Genomic DNA, 17,469 nt, shown 5'->3' with positions numbered 1-17,469 from the left:
TAAACTAGGGTCAACTCAGGATTTATGCTACAAATTTTCTATTCCAGACCCTTACTTGCCTGTGTCTCTCCTCACTGTGCTACGGGCACTTACTTATACATTTATTCACTAAACAAAAAAAAAAAAAAAATGACTGAGCATCTATTCTATAATGTATCTTTCTACAATCTGAATTAGCACATACACAGTAAAACAGAAGAGTGACATTAAGGAAACATGGTGGTCATCTTAATTTTTTTTTTTTTCCCTCAGCACGTTGACATTTAATATTTTAAAGTTGACTAACAGCTAAATGTAACAAGCTATGAGGAAGTGGGTTTTGCACATGGTGCTAATTTCCTATATTCTTCCTGATTTGGTGTGAGTATGTCTTCTGGCTTAGAACCGTTTATTCTCATCTTCATCTTTTCACATTTTTACTTTGTCTCTAAGGCTCAGTTTTTTTTTTTTTAATTTTTTTTTAACGTTTATTTATTTTTGAGACAGAGACATTGCATGAACGGGGGAGGGTCAGACAGAGAGGGAGACACAGAATCTGAAACAGGCTCCAGGCTCTGAGCTGTCAGCACAGAGCCCGACGTGGGGCTCGAGCTCACGGACCGCGAGATCGTGACCTGAGCCGAAGTCGGACGCTTAACTGACTGAGCCACCCAGGGCACCCCTCTAAGGCTCAGTTTTAATGTGTTCTCAAATGTACTCCCATCCAGCTACTACTTTTTATGAGCTAAAGTCCTTCCATGTTTTTTTTTTTTTTTTAATTTATTTTGAGAGGAGTATGAGCAGGGGAGGGGCAGAGAGAGGGGGAGAGCGAGAATCCCAAGCAGGCTTCATGCTGTCAGCATGGAGCCCGATGTGGGGCTCTAACATCCAAACCAAGGGATCATGACTTGAGCCGAAACCAAGAGTAGGTCGCTTAACTGACTGAGCCACAGGTGCCCCTTAAAGTCCTTTTATACATGACAGTTTCATTTACTAGGAATTCATCATGTCTTTCAACTGTGATGCTATTTTTTTTGAGATTGTTTTGTTTGTGCTCTGGTTACAAGATTCATACATATTGAATGGTCTCCGCTGACCTAGTTTGTTCTATCCCCTTCTGATTTTGTACTGTATAATTTTGTAGGGCATAACGGTTTTAATAACGAGTATATGGCATTTGCATAAATGCCTATATTTGTGGAGTAAATAATGAATATGCATATGTGTAGTTGTTATCTATAAGTGTATGTATTCACCACAGTAAAGTGTCTAACTTCCATACCTTTCCCCGAAATATGTCTCACAGAAGTAAATTGTTGGCTTTCAGTTCCATGTAGGAATTAGGGAAAAGCTACCAGGTACTAGGTACTTGATTTAATTCTCAGAGCCAATGTAAATCTGGGTCTTTCCATCTCAATTTTTGGCCAAGAATTTGAACCTAGGGCAGTCTGACTATGTAACTCTTGATTTTGTAACGTGTAACCTGTCATTTTCCATTTTTTTTAAAAGCTAAACATTGAATTTCGTATTATAAAAATTATTCACTGTCAGTCTAGAAACTGGGGAGGGATGCTGGCAAAAAAGTTACATTGTTTGCCTTTCTACCATCCCTTCAAAGACTTTCTAGTCAGTTTTACTGCTGCTTCCCTCGGGTCCAGTCTCTTTAACACTAATGTTGAAAGCTTTTTATTCTAAACACTCTAATAATGAAACTGCCGAGCAGAAATTCATTTTAAGAGAAACACAAAAATAACCATATGACATACAATGATCAAATATAAATGAGCTTTGCAGTTTCTCAGGACCCACAGCCTCTGCTTATGTAAACGGGAGCCATGTTGGATCAAATAATGCTAGCTGCTGTGACAGATACCTCTCTGACTCCCTCAAATCTAAATCTCCGAGAAATGGAAGAAAGGTTGGCCACTCACCTAACAGCCCAACTTCGGTGCTCTTGGTCTGACAGCTCTTGCCAAGCTTGAATTCAGAAGCCTCCATTTCCTTCCATTTGCAACCCTTCAGTTGTCGATGTATGGGTCTCAGGTAGAGCTGGAGATGGCCTCCGTTGTAGCCAACTAGAGGCAGAGAAGACCAGGGAGAGTGGGGAGGGTTTTATGTGGAGACCCCAAATGACAGACATCACTGCTGCCCCGTGACAGTGGCTAAAGCTCGGTCATGTGGCTACTTAGAACCACAAGGAATCTCCTCGGTGCGCCCAAAGGAGGAAGAACTACTAGCCTGTGAGCACCTAGCCAGTTTCTGCCGCAGGGTTGACATAAGTTCTTTAACAGCTCAAGTTTTACGTCTAAAACTATTGCTTCCAGCAGAATAAATTTCTCCACGGCAAGCTGTGATAAATGTTATGACTTTATATTTTATTTTACAGCACCTCTGCTCCATTCCTGCTAAATTGCCTTACTGCGTTTCATTATGGGCACTAATGATGAATTAAGTTGGACTGCTTAATAATTAAAAGTATCTCTAGGATAAAACCGTATTTTCTCTAGGAGGAAATCTACTTGGCTTTGTTCACAGCTATAGGATTCGGTGTAAGAATTAGAATTCTTTAGAAATGAATGAACAGACCTCTCGGTAAGTGACATTGACAGGGTTATTCAGCTTGTTTGATAGTAGGGTAACTTGTATAAAAGATAAAGGGGAGACTTTTGCTAAGATAACACACAAAAATGAGTAGTACTGGGTGCCTGAGTGGCTCCGTCAGTTAAGCATCCAACTTCAGCTCCGGTCATGATCTTGCAGTTTGTGAGTTCGAGCCCCGCATTGGGCTCTGTGCTGACAGCTCAGAGCCGGGAGCCTGCTTTGGATTCTGTGTCTCCCTCTCTCTGTTCCTCCCCTGCTCATGATCTTTCTCTCAAAAATAAATAAAGAATTAAAAAAAAAAACTTAAAAAAAAAAAAGAGTGGTATGAACTTTCAAGAATAACTTTGGGAATACTAACCCTTAGATGAACAATCATGTCCAAAGGATAACTTTAGGAACAACCATTATCTTATGCATATTTGGAGAAAGTTGGAGAAGGAATAGTCCAATGGATTGGGATGAAGCATAGGTATTCCCTAACGTCAGAGTAGTTCACCACTCTGTTATTTTTTGTTTTTGCTATAAAGTGTAGTGTCTTTACATAGTAAAAATTTGATGACACTTCAACCATAGATTGACATGTTCCTCCATAGATGACATCCATCTATGTTCCTCCCTAGATGACATCAGAGGATCCGTGTACCAGATTGGGGGTTAAAATGTGTCATTGGGGTGCATTTTTCTGAAAAGAGGGTCTATAGCTGTTTATTACATTGTCAAAGCATCTTGTGGTACTCCCCCCAAGGGCTTAGAACCTGCTGAAGTAAGGAGATTTGAATGTTAAGATTGGCAAAAACACAGAGCATATGGTTGCTTTAGTAAAGAAGTTCAAGTCTATAGGCTAGAAGATATTCCAGAATGCTAAACAGCATGAACATGGGACCTTAGAACCATTTTTAGTAACATTTATGCATGGACATATTCATCAAACATTGAGTGCCTTTTCCATGCCACATGCTGTGCTTGAATATTCTAATGGATGAAGGGAGAATTGCTACACATTTGAAAATGAAGGAGAGTGGTCAGGAAACAGGGCTCTATACTGGCATCTGAGAGCTCAAGTATGGGCCCTGGGTGTATCCAAGGGTTCAAAGCCCACTTACATTTATCTGTATCGTCTTGGGTGGATGGGGGAACCTCTCCATACCTCCGTTTATTTATTTATTTTTTTTATAAACAGAGGATAATGTACCTATGTCTTCGTGTTGTTAGGAAGAATAAATTAACAATACACATAAATACCTAGTGTGATGGTCCATGCATAAGAAATCTCAACTAGTGGTAGTTGGATTTGATGTCCCTTTAAACATTATAGCTGTCAGGTATAAGACTGAATTAGGTTTACTATTGGGTGGCACTGGGGGTAGGATGGAAACTGAGTTATGGGAAGGCACAGTTCAGCTTAATATAGAAAATCTTGTAATAATTATAGAAACGGATAAAAAAAGAACCAGGGCACAGGGTAATGAGCTCCATCACTGGGAGTATTTAAATAGAAGAAGCCACCACTTCTCAGGGGAAGAGAAAATCCTTATAAGATTAAACTAAGTTGCCTCTGACATGTCTTCTAAAATTAGTATTCCATTAGTGTTTGCAATAACTGTCGTATCGGTGGTAGTTACAGAAGGAACTGAAATCTGGTTTTGGTGCTGTGTCTCAACTTCTCTAGGAAAAACAGGTCTTCAAAGAGTAGAACTCATTAAATGTCTCAACTCTAACAAACGACCGGAAGTCAGTCAGGAAAATTATCCCATACGGATATGTCTTCTTTTAAGAATGCTTCACTCGTGGAGGTCTGAGTGACAGTATATTAGGTAGGGATTGGCTTCACAGAGGGTTTTCCCACTAGTCTTAACTTCAATTTATAGACAACTCTATAAGGACACAGCAAATGGACAAGGTTATCTTATAAATTTTTTTTAGTCAGATCATATATAGTAGTGAATACAAAAATTGAATGAACACATGTCTCAACTCAATTTATGTATTTCTTTGTAGAACACCAAGGTTGAAAATAAATGAATACTATATTTGAAAATATTTACAAACGCAGTTTCCCTTGTCTATCACATTTAGTAGAACACAATAAGTCAGGAAGTAGCTGACCAAAACGAAATCAGATTTTAAAGTAAAATGCCAGCCTATCGATTAAGCAGTCGAAAACAAAAACAAAACAAAAAAGACAAAAGAAACTAAGTCTGTCACGGACATAGGTCCTTCGTGGTCCCATATTTTTAACGTTGGAGAAGTTTCAAGATGAATGATCAGGTCAGTAACTAAAAATGCATAAAGAAACCTGGAAGTAACGTAAGGGGATGGATGTCCAGCCCATAACAGTACTCTGGCGTCACCTAGTAACGTGGCTTTGCTTACTATCTCCTAGCGATAGAACCGTTTATTTTGGAAATGAAATCTGCTTTGTAGAGCTCTTTGTAAGTCCAGCTTGTCTGTATCTATGCCATGTGAAGCAGGCAGAGGTCTGTCAGATGCGAAGGTAGTGACAGCCACAGGGAGATACATTGGCATGCTGGAGACCATGCCAGCCACGCAGGGGACAGTGTGGTCCATGACATTAGTTATACAATGTTAGAAAGGGGAGGGGGGATCCGAGATGCCATCATCCCAAAGCCTATGTCATTCTGTCTTCTATAGGCCCCAAAATAATGTAGTTCAGGGATCTAAGGCATGGAATGCTGAAATGCTTTAACATTCCTTAGCAGCCCTGAAAGGACCCAAACGTGCCCAGGTCTCTTGACCAGTAACATTTTCCAAGGCTTTCCCGCAGTATCTCCATGACGAGAGGGGCCTTGGATTCCTGGAATATTCCTGCTCACGGAAGCGTCAGAGTTTGGGAAGGTGGGAGTTAATGACACAGTATTCCTGGAGGCAGGACAGGCATTTGTGCCTTCTCAGATGGGCCTCACCCTGCTCCCAGGAGCCAATTCCCCTGGATTTGGCACATACATCACCTCATGCCAATGATATTTGAAGTACAGTGGCCAGAAACCCGCGGAAATCTCCGTACTAACAGACACAAGTAACCTGTTTCAACCACATGTATGTTACAAATACAGTTCCCTGCGATCTGTTTCTGACATTGCAGGTTGGTTGTCTGACTTACTAACGTGGAGAGAATACCTTGGCTTTGCATGGGAGACACAGCTACTGTGTGAAGCTCTATGGAGATCCACATTGTGTGGCTGCAAAAGCTGATTTAAAGGTAGATGTGGCCTTTTAAAACTGTGCCCTTCGTGAAGGTGGGGGGGGGAAGCGACTTTCTAGAAAAGGTATTTCAGAAGCACTTGTTCTTTGGGCTGTAGATGAGAGATGCTGAGGTTGAAGTAAACATGGATAAACGATTTTGAAAGAAAGGCTTTCTTTTAAGATGCCCTAGATCAGTGCTGTCTGATAGAAATGTGATACAACTCCAGTATTGTTCTTAATTTGACTTAGAATCACATTGAAAAAAGACACAGGCGAAGTTAACTTACTCACCTTGGAATGTTGAAATATTTGGGGCATGCTATTGGTAGTTTTAAAAAAGGGCAAATTGTACCTTTCTTGCTCTGTCTTTGCAAGCCAGGGTACATTTCCCACTTGCGGCACATGTCAATTCTGAGAAGCCCCGTTTCTACTGGTCGATAGCCACATGTGGCTAATGGCTGTCATCATATGTAGGGCAGCTCTAGACAAAAGGCTGTGCTCCTGAATTGCTAAGAAATCATGCCTGATCCATTGAAGCGATTTCCGACTGGAGAGTAAATGCCCAAATTTTGTTTTATGAAAGAGCTTAAGCCCCTCGGAAAGGAAAAAAACACCTTCAGGCTTTATGTGTATGCTTGCCATGCAACATGGCCAGTGATGTGTGGCTTTGGATCTGCTCCAGCTGCCTTGTGAGATAACGTGACTTTCTCAGCCGTGGCGAGCTCACCTAACAGTACTCTTCTGGAACTGTAATCAGTTCAACCTCGCTCTGTACAAACACAGGTGGGGAAGTAGATCATTAAACTTGAGTGATCAACTGGTAGAGACAGCATCCAGTAGAAGGAAAGGGGTTTCGAGGCCAAGAAATGAAGCGCAGATTACAAAGCTGGAAAAGGGAAGGGAGAGGATGGACAGAAGCGAACTCAGAGGATTTAGGGAGAGAGGCAGCAGAATGTTACAGCACTTCAGAAGTGGAAGGCGATCGGAAGCTCCAAGGAGGTTTGTTGACTCTGGTAGACATGGAGAGTTAATAAAAAAACGAGCTTGTCAATATCAGTTTACTTCTGTGTGATGAGAGCACAAGCAGAGATGTCTGTGTTTACCTCTGAGTTAAGAGGGAAGAAAAAAAGTGCTCACAGAAGGCAGTAGGAGGTCACAGTGAAGAGAGATCTGGCTTTAGCACCGGGAGGGTAGCATGGGATTCTTTGCCGCTCCAGTCACAGCAGATAAAAGAAAGAGCTGGAAAGAATTCTGGGGACAAACAAGCTTGTTGTTCTTCCACCCGTATTTTCGTAAGGCCCCACAGAGAGCTAGGAGAGTGAGATTAACATAATCTCCTGTCACGGGATGTTTTATTCCAGGGCTTGTGGTGAATCTTAGTGTCCCTTAGAGCACCTGAGGAGAAAGCTCTGGTCTCCCGTTTATTTTTATTTTTTTTTAATTTATTTTTTAATGTTTATTTTTGAGACAGAGAGCATGTGCAGCGGAGCGGCAGAGAGAGGGAGACACAGAATCCAAAGCAGGCTCCAGGTTCTGGGCTATCAGCACAGAGCCTGATGCCGGGCTTGAACTCACAGACTGTGAGATCATGACTTGAGCCGAATTTGGACACTTTAACCGACTGAGCCACCAGGCGCCCATCTGGTCTTCCATTTATAAAATGGAAGGCTCGTCTACTTAAATTACCCATTCCCTCAAGACATGCTATAGAACTCTTCCTCTGTGTGACACTGATGATACCTGATATTCTAGCAAGTGATGTACACTCTCTGAGAAAGGGGGTTCGGGTTTCCCTCAGTCAGAAGGTATGCTGGTGGTGATGAGTAATAATTGGAAATACCTGCTACAGCTAGGAGTAGAAGATGATGGCACCAGCACTTAGGAAGAAGTCTGGTACTTGCTCATAAAATGCACATCTATTTTGGGGGCGCCTGGGTGGCTTAGTCGGTTGAGCGTCCAACTTTGGCTCCGGTCACGATCTCGCAGTCGGTGAGTTCAAGCCCCGCGTCGGGCTCTCTGCTGACAGCTCAGAGCCTGGAGCCTGCTTCAGATTCTGTGTCTCCCTCTCTCTCTGCTCCTCCCCCACTCATGATCTGTCACCCTGTCTGTCAAAAATAAATAAAGATTACAAAAACTGTTTTAAATAAAAAAATACACCACTATTTGATGACCTACCAATCTCCTTCCTAAGTGTTAGCTATCCAAAAAATTGTGTAAGGACGAACTTTGCAGGTTTTCATACTCGTCCAAAATGGGAAATAGCCCAGGTGTCCAACAGGGGAATGCGTAAGCAAACTGCAGGACATCCGCACCGTGAGATGGTGTGCAGCAGCCATGTACAGGAATGTTAGAAATACTTTGCTGAGTGAAAGAATATCTACTAGAATGCACAAGAATATCTACTCGATCAGTGCATTTCTGTAAAGTCTTTATGAAGATGAAGGAGACACAGTACCAATACATGGGCAAATCAGAACAATGTTGGTTTGAGTTGGGGGGGCTAAAACTAAATTTTTCAAAATGGAAACGACATGGATTTGCTCAGTTGGTATATCTAAAATGTGTGCATGGCAACGTATGTGAATTTGACCTTAAAAAGAGAAGGGAAAACCGTTTCGAACTGAAGTGGATGATTAATGCGTTAAATTTTAATTAGTTAAATAGACTTTGAAATGCGTCAGAAAGACGAACTCACAGCTGGCTAGATAGATGAATAAAGGGACTCCATCTAACGTTAACAGTCTAAGTGATCTACCGGTATACACATTTTTTCAACTTTTCTGTATTTGGAAAACTTTGCTAATTCTTGGGAGGAGGAGAGGGAAACAAGATGATTTGTAAACTCTGCTACTTTAGGGGGAACAAATTACTTTTATGTTCTTCCATAGACAAAAATCAATTCAAAATAGAGTATAGCCGTAAATAAAAGAGCACTATACAACTTGTAGAAAAAAAGTTTTGCATGACCTTGTGTTAATTGGAGGTTTTAGGTAGGACACCAAAATTATTCACAGAAAAAAATTGGTAAATTGATAAATTGTTGAAGTGATAAATTGAATGAAACTGAAGACTTTTATGCTTTTAACAGACCTTAGGAACGTAAGTACAAGTCATAGATGTGGAGAAAATATTTCCAAATCATGTGTATAGTAAACTACTTGTACCCAGAATATAGAAAGCACCATACAACTGAACAATAGGACAGCCCAATTAAATACGGGCAAAAGATTTGAATCTTCTTAAGAAGAACAAAAAGATTGTCAGTGTTCTTAGTCTTTAGGGAAAACCACACCGATTTCCCAGCCCCTGGACTAGTTAGGATTAAGAACACAAAGCAAATGTTGGTCAAAACATGGAGAATCCAGAACCCTCCTTACATTTCTGGTGGAAATGGAAAGAGGTACAGCTACTTTGGAGAAGAGGGGGTTTTCTAGAAGGCTAAACATTCTAATTTTATTATATATGCTGCCAAGGTGAACATGCCAGAAGGCTAAATATAAACTGACCATCCAATCCAGCAAGTCTGCCCTTGAGATTTTACCCAAGAGAAATGAAACCACATGTCCAGCTGGTGAAAGGCTAACCATAATGTGGTATATCTATACGATGGAATATTGTGTAATAAAAAGGAATAAACTCCTAATACGTGCTATGACCTGGTTCACCCTCAATAGCATTCTTCCAGGTGAAAAGACCTCATCTTGTAAACTTTGGAGATTTGTAAAGAAATATTGTAAATATTCATTGCTCTGGAATGTCTAGAAAAAGCGAACTTAGAAAACATAAGTTAACTGCCTAGGAGGGAACCGATAGTAACTGAAAATGAGCAAGAGGGAGATTTTTGAAGTGATGGAAAGGTTTTACAGCTGGATTATGGCACTGGTTGGCCATTTGTGTAAATTCACTCAGTCGCTGAATCGTACCTTTAAAACAGATGCATTTAATTTCTCATGTTACCTTCCCAGCTAAGACCAGCATTCGAAACTTCAAGACTGATAGCACTCAAAAAATAGATCATCTCTCAGTGATGGTTGAGTTTTGTCTTCATGAGGGTGGAATCAGGCACATGATTTCCTTCATCCTTACTGGGCGACTTGTAGAAATTAACCTCTTTGATTTACTTTACTCCTCTGTAGAATAGGAATAACAATAGTATCTACTTGAGACTAACGTTAAGAAAATTAAATTAGATAAACAGTACTTGGGCACACACATGGAGAGCTTAATAAATGCCAACTCTAATGACTATGATTATGATGATCTGGGAGGAGTGGCCATAGTTTCCCGGTTTCTTTTTTGGCTCCAAGATCTTAAATACATTTATGCTTAAGGGTTTGGCATAGATAGATTTCCTGAAAGAGCCTAGGATAGTATACTTCTCTAGTTCTTAAACTGACTTTTAATTTTACTCTCCCTGTTGGCCACAGTGCCTTTCATTTCTTCTCAGATTTTTCAGAGCGCCAACTAGAGCAACTTCTTACTCCTCCTCATTTGTGGCTTCCCGTGGTGCTGCTTAACTGTGAGCAGCCTTGATAAAGCCACGTATAAAAGAAAAGTCCAACGTAGCTACGTGAGGGTCCGAGGTCCTTGCCTACAAAGCGAAAAGCGTGGAATTTAATACTCCTTTGGCTATGACTTTGTTTCGACACTCATGCGGGTATTTTTTTGCATTGTGATTTTTGCCTGACCTCTTTAGAGACAGAGCCTCAGCTAGGAGAAACGGGCAGGGTATCGTGAAGCCTTTCTCGAAGTTCATGAGTATGGGGAGAGGGTAAGAGTTAAATTTCTGTTTACAGAATTGGGAGAATGCCAGTCATACAAACTGAAGACGGAATTTAAGATTATTTGAAAATGAAAAGCAGTTTTACTACTTTTCCCTGAACACTAACAATGTGAACTAGCTGTTAACCAAGTGTTTTCATGAAGAGGTCCTGCTGGGACTTCTTGTAATTTGGCAATTAGCAGCACCATTTACATACAAACAAAGAATGTGAAGTCCTTAAACAGTCTATCCCCACCCCCAATTAAGGTTATAGCCAAGAGAAATCTTCCTCTATTTGTGGAACAAATATTTCCTAAATCTAAAATAGAGCGATAGCCTCAAAGACAGCTTTGGAACAATCAGAGATTTAAGACTGGGAAGCTTGGAATCAATAGATACAAATATTTAAACTTATTGGTTTATTTTTGAGAGACAGAGTGAGCAGGGGAAGGGCAGAGAGAGGGAGAGAGAGAATCCCAAGCAGGCTCCACGCTGTCTGCACGGAGCCCAATGCGGGGCTTGAGCTCACAAATGGCGAGATCATGACCTGAGCTGATACCAAGAGTCTGACACTTAACCGACTGAGCCACCCAGGTGCCCCATCAGATCTAAATATTGTATCAAAAATGATTATATTTTAACCATCCCCATTGTCCCCTCCCCATTTCAGGTCTCCATCACACATTGCAGCCTCAGCATTTACTTTTCCATGGCCTTAGGAGGTAAATTTAAAACCAGAGGTTAAAAATCTATATTCCATTCCCTCATTGTCATGATAAAGCACTAAGGAGAAGGTGATTTGACCTTCTGTGACTGTGCCACAGCCTGTTGCTTTGTTGGCAGATCCATGGGTCCTAAACTCCACGCCAGAGCCAACTTCTGCCTGTGGCTCAGCCTTTCATCAGTCACCATTAGTCGTGCTCAGCTTTGTCAGTCCTCTTTTAACTGGGTGCTAACTGGTCCTGCTTTTAACCGGTCCTGCTCTAGGTGATAGGGTTTCAGTGGCCAATCAAATTCCCTTTCACTCCTAATTGGCTTTCTGAGGTCCTCGAGGAAATCACTCTGCCTTCTTCGGTCTCTAATTCACAGTACTGGAGCCATGGATGTAGGTCAGGGCTTGCTGTTAGAGATGCCTCCAAAAGCCAAGGAGGTTAAAAACAGGTCAAGATGGCATCTGACCGTGTTGCTAGATATTTTTGAAAGATAACGTTAAGCCCAGGTTTCTATGTAAAGTCTCCCGATTAGTAAATGCTGGGAGGTAATTCCTAATTTTTTATTTACAATTACCTAGTGATTTTTTTTTTTAACATTTATTTATTTTTGAGACCGAGAGAGACAGAGCATGAACGGGGGAGGGGCAGAGAGAGAGGGAGACACAGAATCGGAAGCAGGCTCCAGGCTCTGGGCCATCAGCCCAGAGCCTGACGCGGGGCTCGAACTCAGGGACCGCAAGATTGTGACCTGAGCTGAAGTCGGACGCTCAACCGACTGAGCCACCCAGGTGCCCCTACCTAGTGATTTTTTTTAAAACATCAAGCGGTCCGAGCAGATTCTGAGTACAGCCGATGAACTATACGCTGTAGCAAGTGAGGGGAGGGTGGAGCTGCTTTCCCCAGTGTAATGAACTTCCTGCTGTCATATCTCTCTACTAGTTGAAGGTAGCAGTTACTGGAAGTCTTTGGTATTCTTCCCCCTCCTTTCTTCCAACTTCTCATAAGGTCAGCCCTGCCTCGGACTCTGGAGCACGTTTTGGTTTTGGTTAGATGAAAATGAGGTCTTCCTGTGATCTTGACAGAACTCTCTGGTCTTGCTGACCATGTGCCCATGTTGACCAACGAGCACCCTACCTTGTTCAGCTGTACGTTGGGTGCTGGGTTAAGGAAGAGGGAGGAATCCATCAGTGGAGGGGGGTCTGTGCGGTTATCCTTCGAATCTCTGAAGCCCTCTTACCCCCCTTCCCCCTTTGCATACAGTCTAGTGCAGACGGTATCATCTTCCCCCCCCCCAAAAAAAAAACCTAGACCAAGAAACAAAAATAGTGGAAAAAGAACTAATTTGTGCAGAATAACTGCAATTAGCGACCCCATGCAGCAATTCTTAGACGATGGAGCGGTTCTTAAATGCAACAATTCTTAGAAATTGTACATCTCAGATGCCCTGAGTCTGGTATTGATTCACACATTTGCTGACTAGGATAGTTGAAATTTGCCGCAGTCTTCTGTTACCTGCCCAACATGGCTGCTTTCCTTGTAGACCTCTGCACAGTCCTGGTCTGTGGCTTGTATCCTGAGGGTCAGGAGGTCAAGCTGAATCCCTAGTTCTGCCTGCTATGATCCCGTGAGCTGAGGCAAATTAATTTTGCTAAGTGCCATTTCCTCGTGTAAAACCAGGATCCCGCCACCTCCCTCGTGACAGGAAAGTGTTTTGTAAAAGAACTTCTGTGTCGGAGTTTAATAGCATAGGCACCAGAGTACAATAACCACGGTTCCTACCCCTGTTCGGCCGCTGCTGTCAGAGTAAGTTTGTAAAATGCAGATCCATACGGTGGGGGGAGAAATAGTTTGCTAAGTTCTCAGTGCAAAACTGGATGCATAGAACTCTGCATTAGAGATGATGATGTTCAGGATTTTGGCAGTATTGGGTTTGGGCTGCTACGTGTACTCTTTTATTTGTAGGGAGAAGATAATAATGAAAACTAGTTTATGTATATCTAGCACTTAGACTTTTCTAGGTGCTGTGCCAAGGATTTAAAAATTCTTAAATCTTCACAGCCATCCCGTGCTGTAGGCATGTATAGGAGGTACTTTTTCCCTTTTCACAGATGAGGAGACAGAGTTAATAGATGTTAAGTATTTTGTCCAGACTCCTACATGCCTTGGGAGAGCCCAGATAGACAAAAAGTCGACCTCCAATTCTGTTCTCTTAACCACTGCATTAGGGTGTCTCAAGGATGGTGGGGGGGGGGGGGGGAAATGTATAGGAGGTGGGTCAGATCTGAGTCCAAACTACAGAGCCTTGCATTTGGAATGGCAAGATGAAATGCTCATTGGTACAGCTGGCTGTTTCCAGGTCTGCTGAGAATCTCCTCCCGAAAGGGGGGAGGGAGAGGGTTTCAGAAGTATAAACCCTTAGGGTCTCCGTCATCAACTTGGCTGGGGAACAAGAAAATCTTGGGACAATAGGAGAAGGCTAAATGTATCCGAAAAATCACTGGATAATTATAAACAAAAAATTGATGCAGATAGTATATTCTTTGTTCGTGACTTCTTTATATCCTGCTGGCTTATAAAATGATGATTTGGGGCAGGTTACAACAAAAGACACACAAACAATAGAAACGTTCAGACAAGGGTAAAAGGTCAAGAGACTGGGTATTTGAACTATTCATTTAGTACGATATTTTCCCAGCTGGGAAATGTACTGCAAAACTGAACTAAGATCAGAAGGGTGCTTCATAAATATATAGGTTAATTCTAGCCATATATTTGAAGTGCTTAGATAGCAAACCTCTCCCTATTTCACTATAATGGCCCAGCTTAATTTGTCATCTTTTTTTCCCTCCTTTTAAAGCATTGCTGAGACTTTAAGATACTCATTGTGAATTAATTTGGGATTTGGCATAATAACATTAATCATGCTAAAAGAATTCATTTGACAGTAATGCAGTATAATTAGTGATGTACTAAATCCATTGAGATCTACCAATAATTATAGAATCGCTATTTAAAACCTTATATAGACATTCATTTTTTTTCTCCTCCTCACCCCCCCCCCCCCCATTTTGAACGTGCAGCATGTAGAGACAAAGTCTCAGCTCTGACAATTTGCTTTTTGAAATACTGGGCATAGGTCTCCAGAAAAAACTTTAGTAGACTTAGCTCTAACCTTAAAGGTCCCTTGCTTAGGGCAAGGTCTAAGAATTGCCTAAAAGAAGACTATTGAATCCTGAAGACAGCTGGCCCTGTCATGTGGAATTGCTGGGGAGCCTTAAGAATATGGGTCTGGAAAGACCTATAGGTGAACTTACAAAGCTTAAAGACTAGTAGAGTAGGGGCACCTGGGTGGTTCAGTCCATTGAGTGTCCAACTTCCGCTTGAGTCATGATCTCATTGTTCATGAGTTCAAGCCCCAAATGTGCTTGCTACTGTTAGCTCAGAGTCCACTTTGGATCCTCTGTCTCCCTCTCTCTCTGCCCCTTCCCCCCCCTCCCTCCCTCCCCTCCCCTCCCCCTCCAAACAAATTAAAATACTAGAGGAGGAAAGAATACTTGGAATTCCCATTCCTAGATGGGGGAAATGTTTCCTCTTAAAAGTACTAACAATCTAGGGTGAGAAGAGGTGAGGAAAATGTTTTCTGCTATTGTAGTTACTTAAAATTTAAATATCCCTACAACATCACGCCCCCCCCCATACTCAAGGCATTCAGATACTCACTAAATGTAAGAATATATCCTTCTCACTTATTTTTAATCATTAATTGTAAAATTCTGGTAATGCTAGAAAACCACAGAAAACATGAGATTCCACTCACTAATAACTAGCTTGGTAGACCGTTGATATTTTGCCATATTTGTTTATAAGATCTCCTTTTAAAAGAAATCTCTTCATGGTATATAGTTATGGAAGCCCCCTCCACTCTTCTAGCAATGCAGCAGGTTATCAGTAAAAATATATGTCTTGGGGTGCTCAGTGGCTCAGTTAAGCGTCTAACTTCAGCTCAGGTCATGATCTCACAGTTGGTGAGTTTGAGCGCCGTGTTGGGCTCTGTGCTGTAAGCAGAGAGCCCTCTTCAGATTCTCTGTCCCCCTTTCTCCTGCCCCTCCCCTACTTAAGCATGCGCGTTCTCTTTCTTTCAAAATAAACATTAAAAAAAAGATCTGTCTTGGCATTTTCTCGTACCATAGGATCCCGGTGCTTTCAATAAGGAGAATGAGGCAAAAGCAGTAGGATATTAGTATGTTAGAAAACAAGCAGAAAGGAGAATAGTAAGTGTTGGACCAGATTGCAGTGAACATAAAGTTGAAACCTGGTTTCAGAGTAGAGGTTACCTTAAGTGGTGGGAATCAAAGCATGGTTTCAGAGCAATGAATTAATTCTCTACAATTTTTTAAGTTCTGTGGTGCTTTGAATAAAGATAATAAAGTCCTTGCCAGTTCATCTGGAGAAATAATACCCACAAATAGACATGCGTTGAGAAATGGAACAATTATTCGCGCACCAGGCCTCGGCGACTTTTAGGGTACAACTTTAGATAAAGTTTGAGCCTGATTGAGAAAAGGGGGTTGTCAAGGAAAGGGGGAAATCGAGCTATTTTTATAATAAGAACAAGGAGAATGTTGTAACAAGACCTGCAGAAAACAAGAGGGCAAGCATAAGTACATCTGTGGTATGCTTTTGAAAACCGAAGCCCCATGGGGCGCCTGAGTGGCGCAGTCGGTTAAGCGTCCGCAGGTCGCGATCTCGCGGTCCGGGAGTTCGAGCCCCGCGTCGGGCTCTGGGCTGATGGCTCAGAGCCTGGAGCCTGTTTCCGATTCTGTGTCTCCCTCTCTCTCTGCCCCTCGCCCGTTCATGCTCTGTCTCTCTCTGTCCCAAAAATAAATAAACGTTGAAAAAAAAAAATTAAAAAAAAAAGAAAACCGAAGCCCCAGTTTGACCTGGCTTGGCTTAGTTGGAAGAGATCTTGGGGTGGTGAGTTAGAGCCCTATGCCGGGTGCAGAGATTACTAAAAATATAAGTAAAAACTAAACCAAACCAAACCAAAAAAACAACCTAAAGCCCCTGAGTGCTATATTCTAGGCAGCTGTAAGAACAAATTATACTATTGAGATAGTTATATTATTGGATGAAGGGTAAATTACCCAAATGAGGCTTAATATGATACTCCCATCACTAACCTATTCTCAAGCCAAAGGCACTTGGCTTAAGTAATTAAGTGAAAAGGCCAGGCTTCATGTTTTCTTGCTATAACTCAGCTGAACTTCCAAATAGGAGCCATCAAGGATTGGTGGCATTAATTTATAGAGCACACACAACTCACTTAAAGATGAGAAGAATGGAGTCCTGTCCTCCTCCCTTCACTACACCAGCACGGTAGATTGATCCAGTAATACTGTTATCCCAACTGCCCTCATCCCTACATTACACTTTTCTTGCAGGACCGTTTTTGTCCTTAAAGTACCAAATCAAATATTTCATCCAATGTCTATGAGATTTAGCTAGATTCTTGGATCTGTGTAGAAAAAAAAAAAAAAAAAAAAAAAAAAACCTGGAAATTTCCATGGAGGAGCTTAATTTTAATTAAATCTATTTATCATTCCATAGGACTACCTTGACTTGTTCTGAATTCCTCAATTCTGAATCTCAAAGTATGTGCTCCATTGTCCTAGAAGGATAATTAAAAAAAATGCATATAGTGGGATGGTTTTTATGAGGCAATTATGCATGCCACATGGCTTCTCCACAGCAATGGGATGCAGTGACCATGATCTTTGTTTTTTGTTGGGGGATGTATGAGGTTAAAGTCTCCATGTAACATCTGCTTATTTGTTGGATCTAAAAGACTTGAGTGTCTGCAGCTGTACTTATTTTTTTTTTTAATGTTTGTTTTATTTTTGAGATACAGAGAGTAAACTGGGGAGGGGTAAAAGGGTGGGGGGTGGGGGGAGACATAGGATCGAAGCCTGACAGCAGAGAGCCCAATGTAGGGCTTGAACTCACGAATCGTGAGATCATGACCTGAGCTGAAGTCGGATGCCTAACTGACTGAGCCACTCAGTGTCCCTGCAGCTGTGCTAATGTAAGCTGAAGATGTATGGTCAGAGCCCAGAAACATGCAGAGGGACCTGTGACTTTGAAAGTTTCTGTAGTCAAGGACCATTTACTCTCTGAACACATACTGAGAAATGCTGTTAGCCACAACTGATC

General features: G+C 41.7%; 1 protein-coding gene across 6 annotated transcripts in view; it reads left to right on the top strand.

Annotated features, from left to right (window-relative positions):
- RARB (retinoic acid receptor beta) overlaps positions 1-17,469 on the top strand; it is a 771,365-nt gene that overhangs the window by 88,559 nt on the left and 665,337 nt on the right. For 3 of the 6 annotated variants that reach the window (XM_086674190.1, XM_086674188.1, XM_086674189.1), the window contains exon 3: positions 5,684-5,800. The exons of the other annotated variants lie outside the window; for them this stretch is intronic. The gene's annotated coding sequence lies outside the window, so the exon portion shown is untranslated. The remainder of the gene's footprint in view (positions 1-5,683; positions 5,801-17,469) is intronic. 6 annotated transcript variants of the gene reach the window in all.

The sequence above is a fragment of the Puma concolor genome, chromosome C2, assembly GCF_028749965.1.
Source record: "Puma concolor isolate L17-30 chromosome C2, mPumCon1.1.hap2, whole genome shotgun sequence".
Classification (NCBI taxonomy): domain Eukaryota; kingdom Metazoa; phylum Chordata; class Mammalia; order Carnivora; family Felidae; genus Puma; species Puma concolor.
The sequence above is the reverse complement of the archived record's forward strand: the minus strand, read 5'-3'. Positions and strand labels throughout refer to the sequence as shown.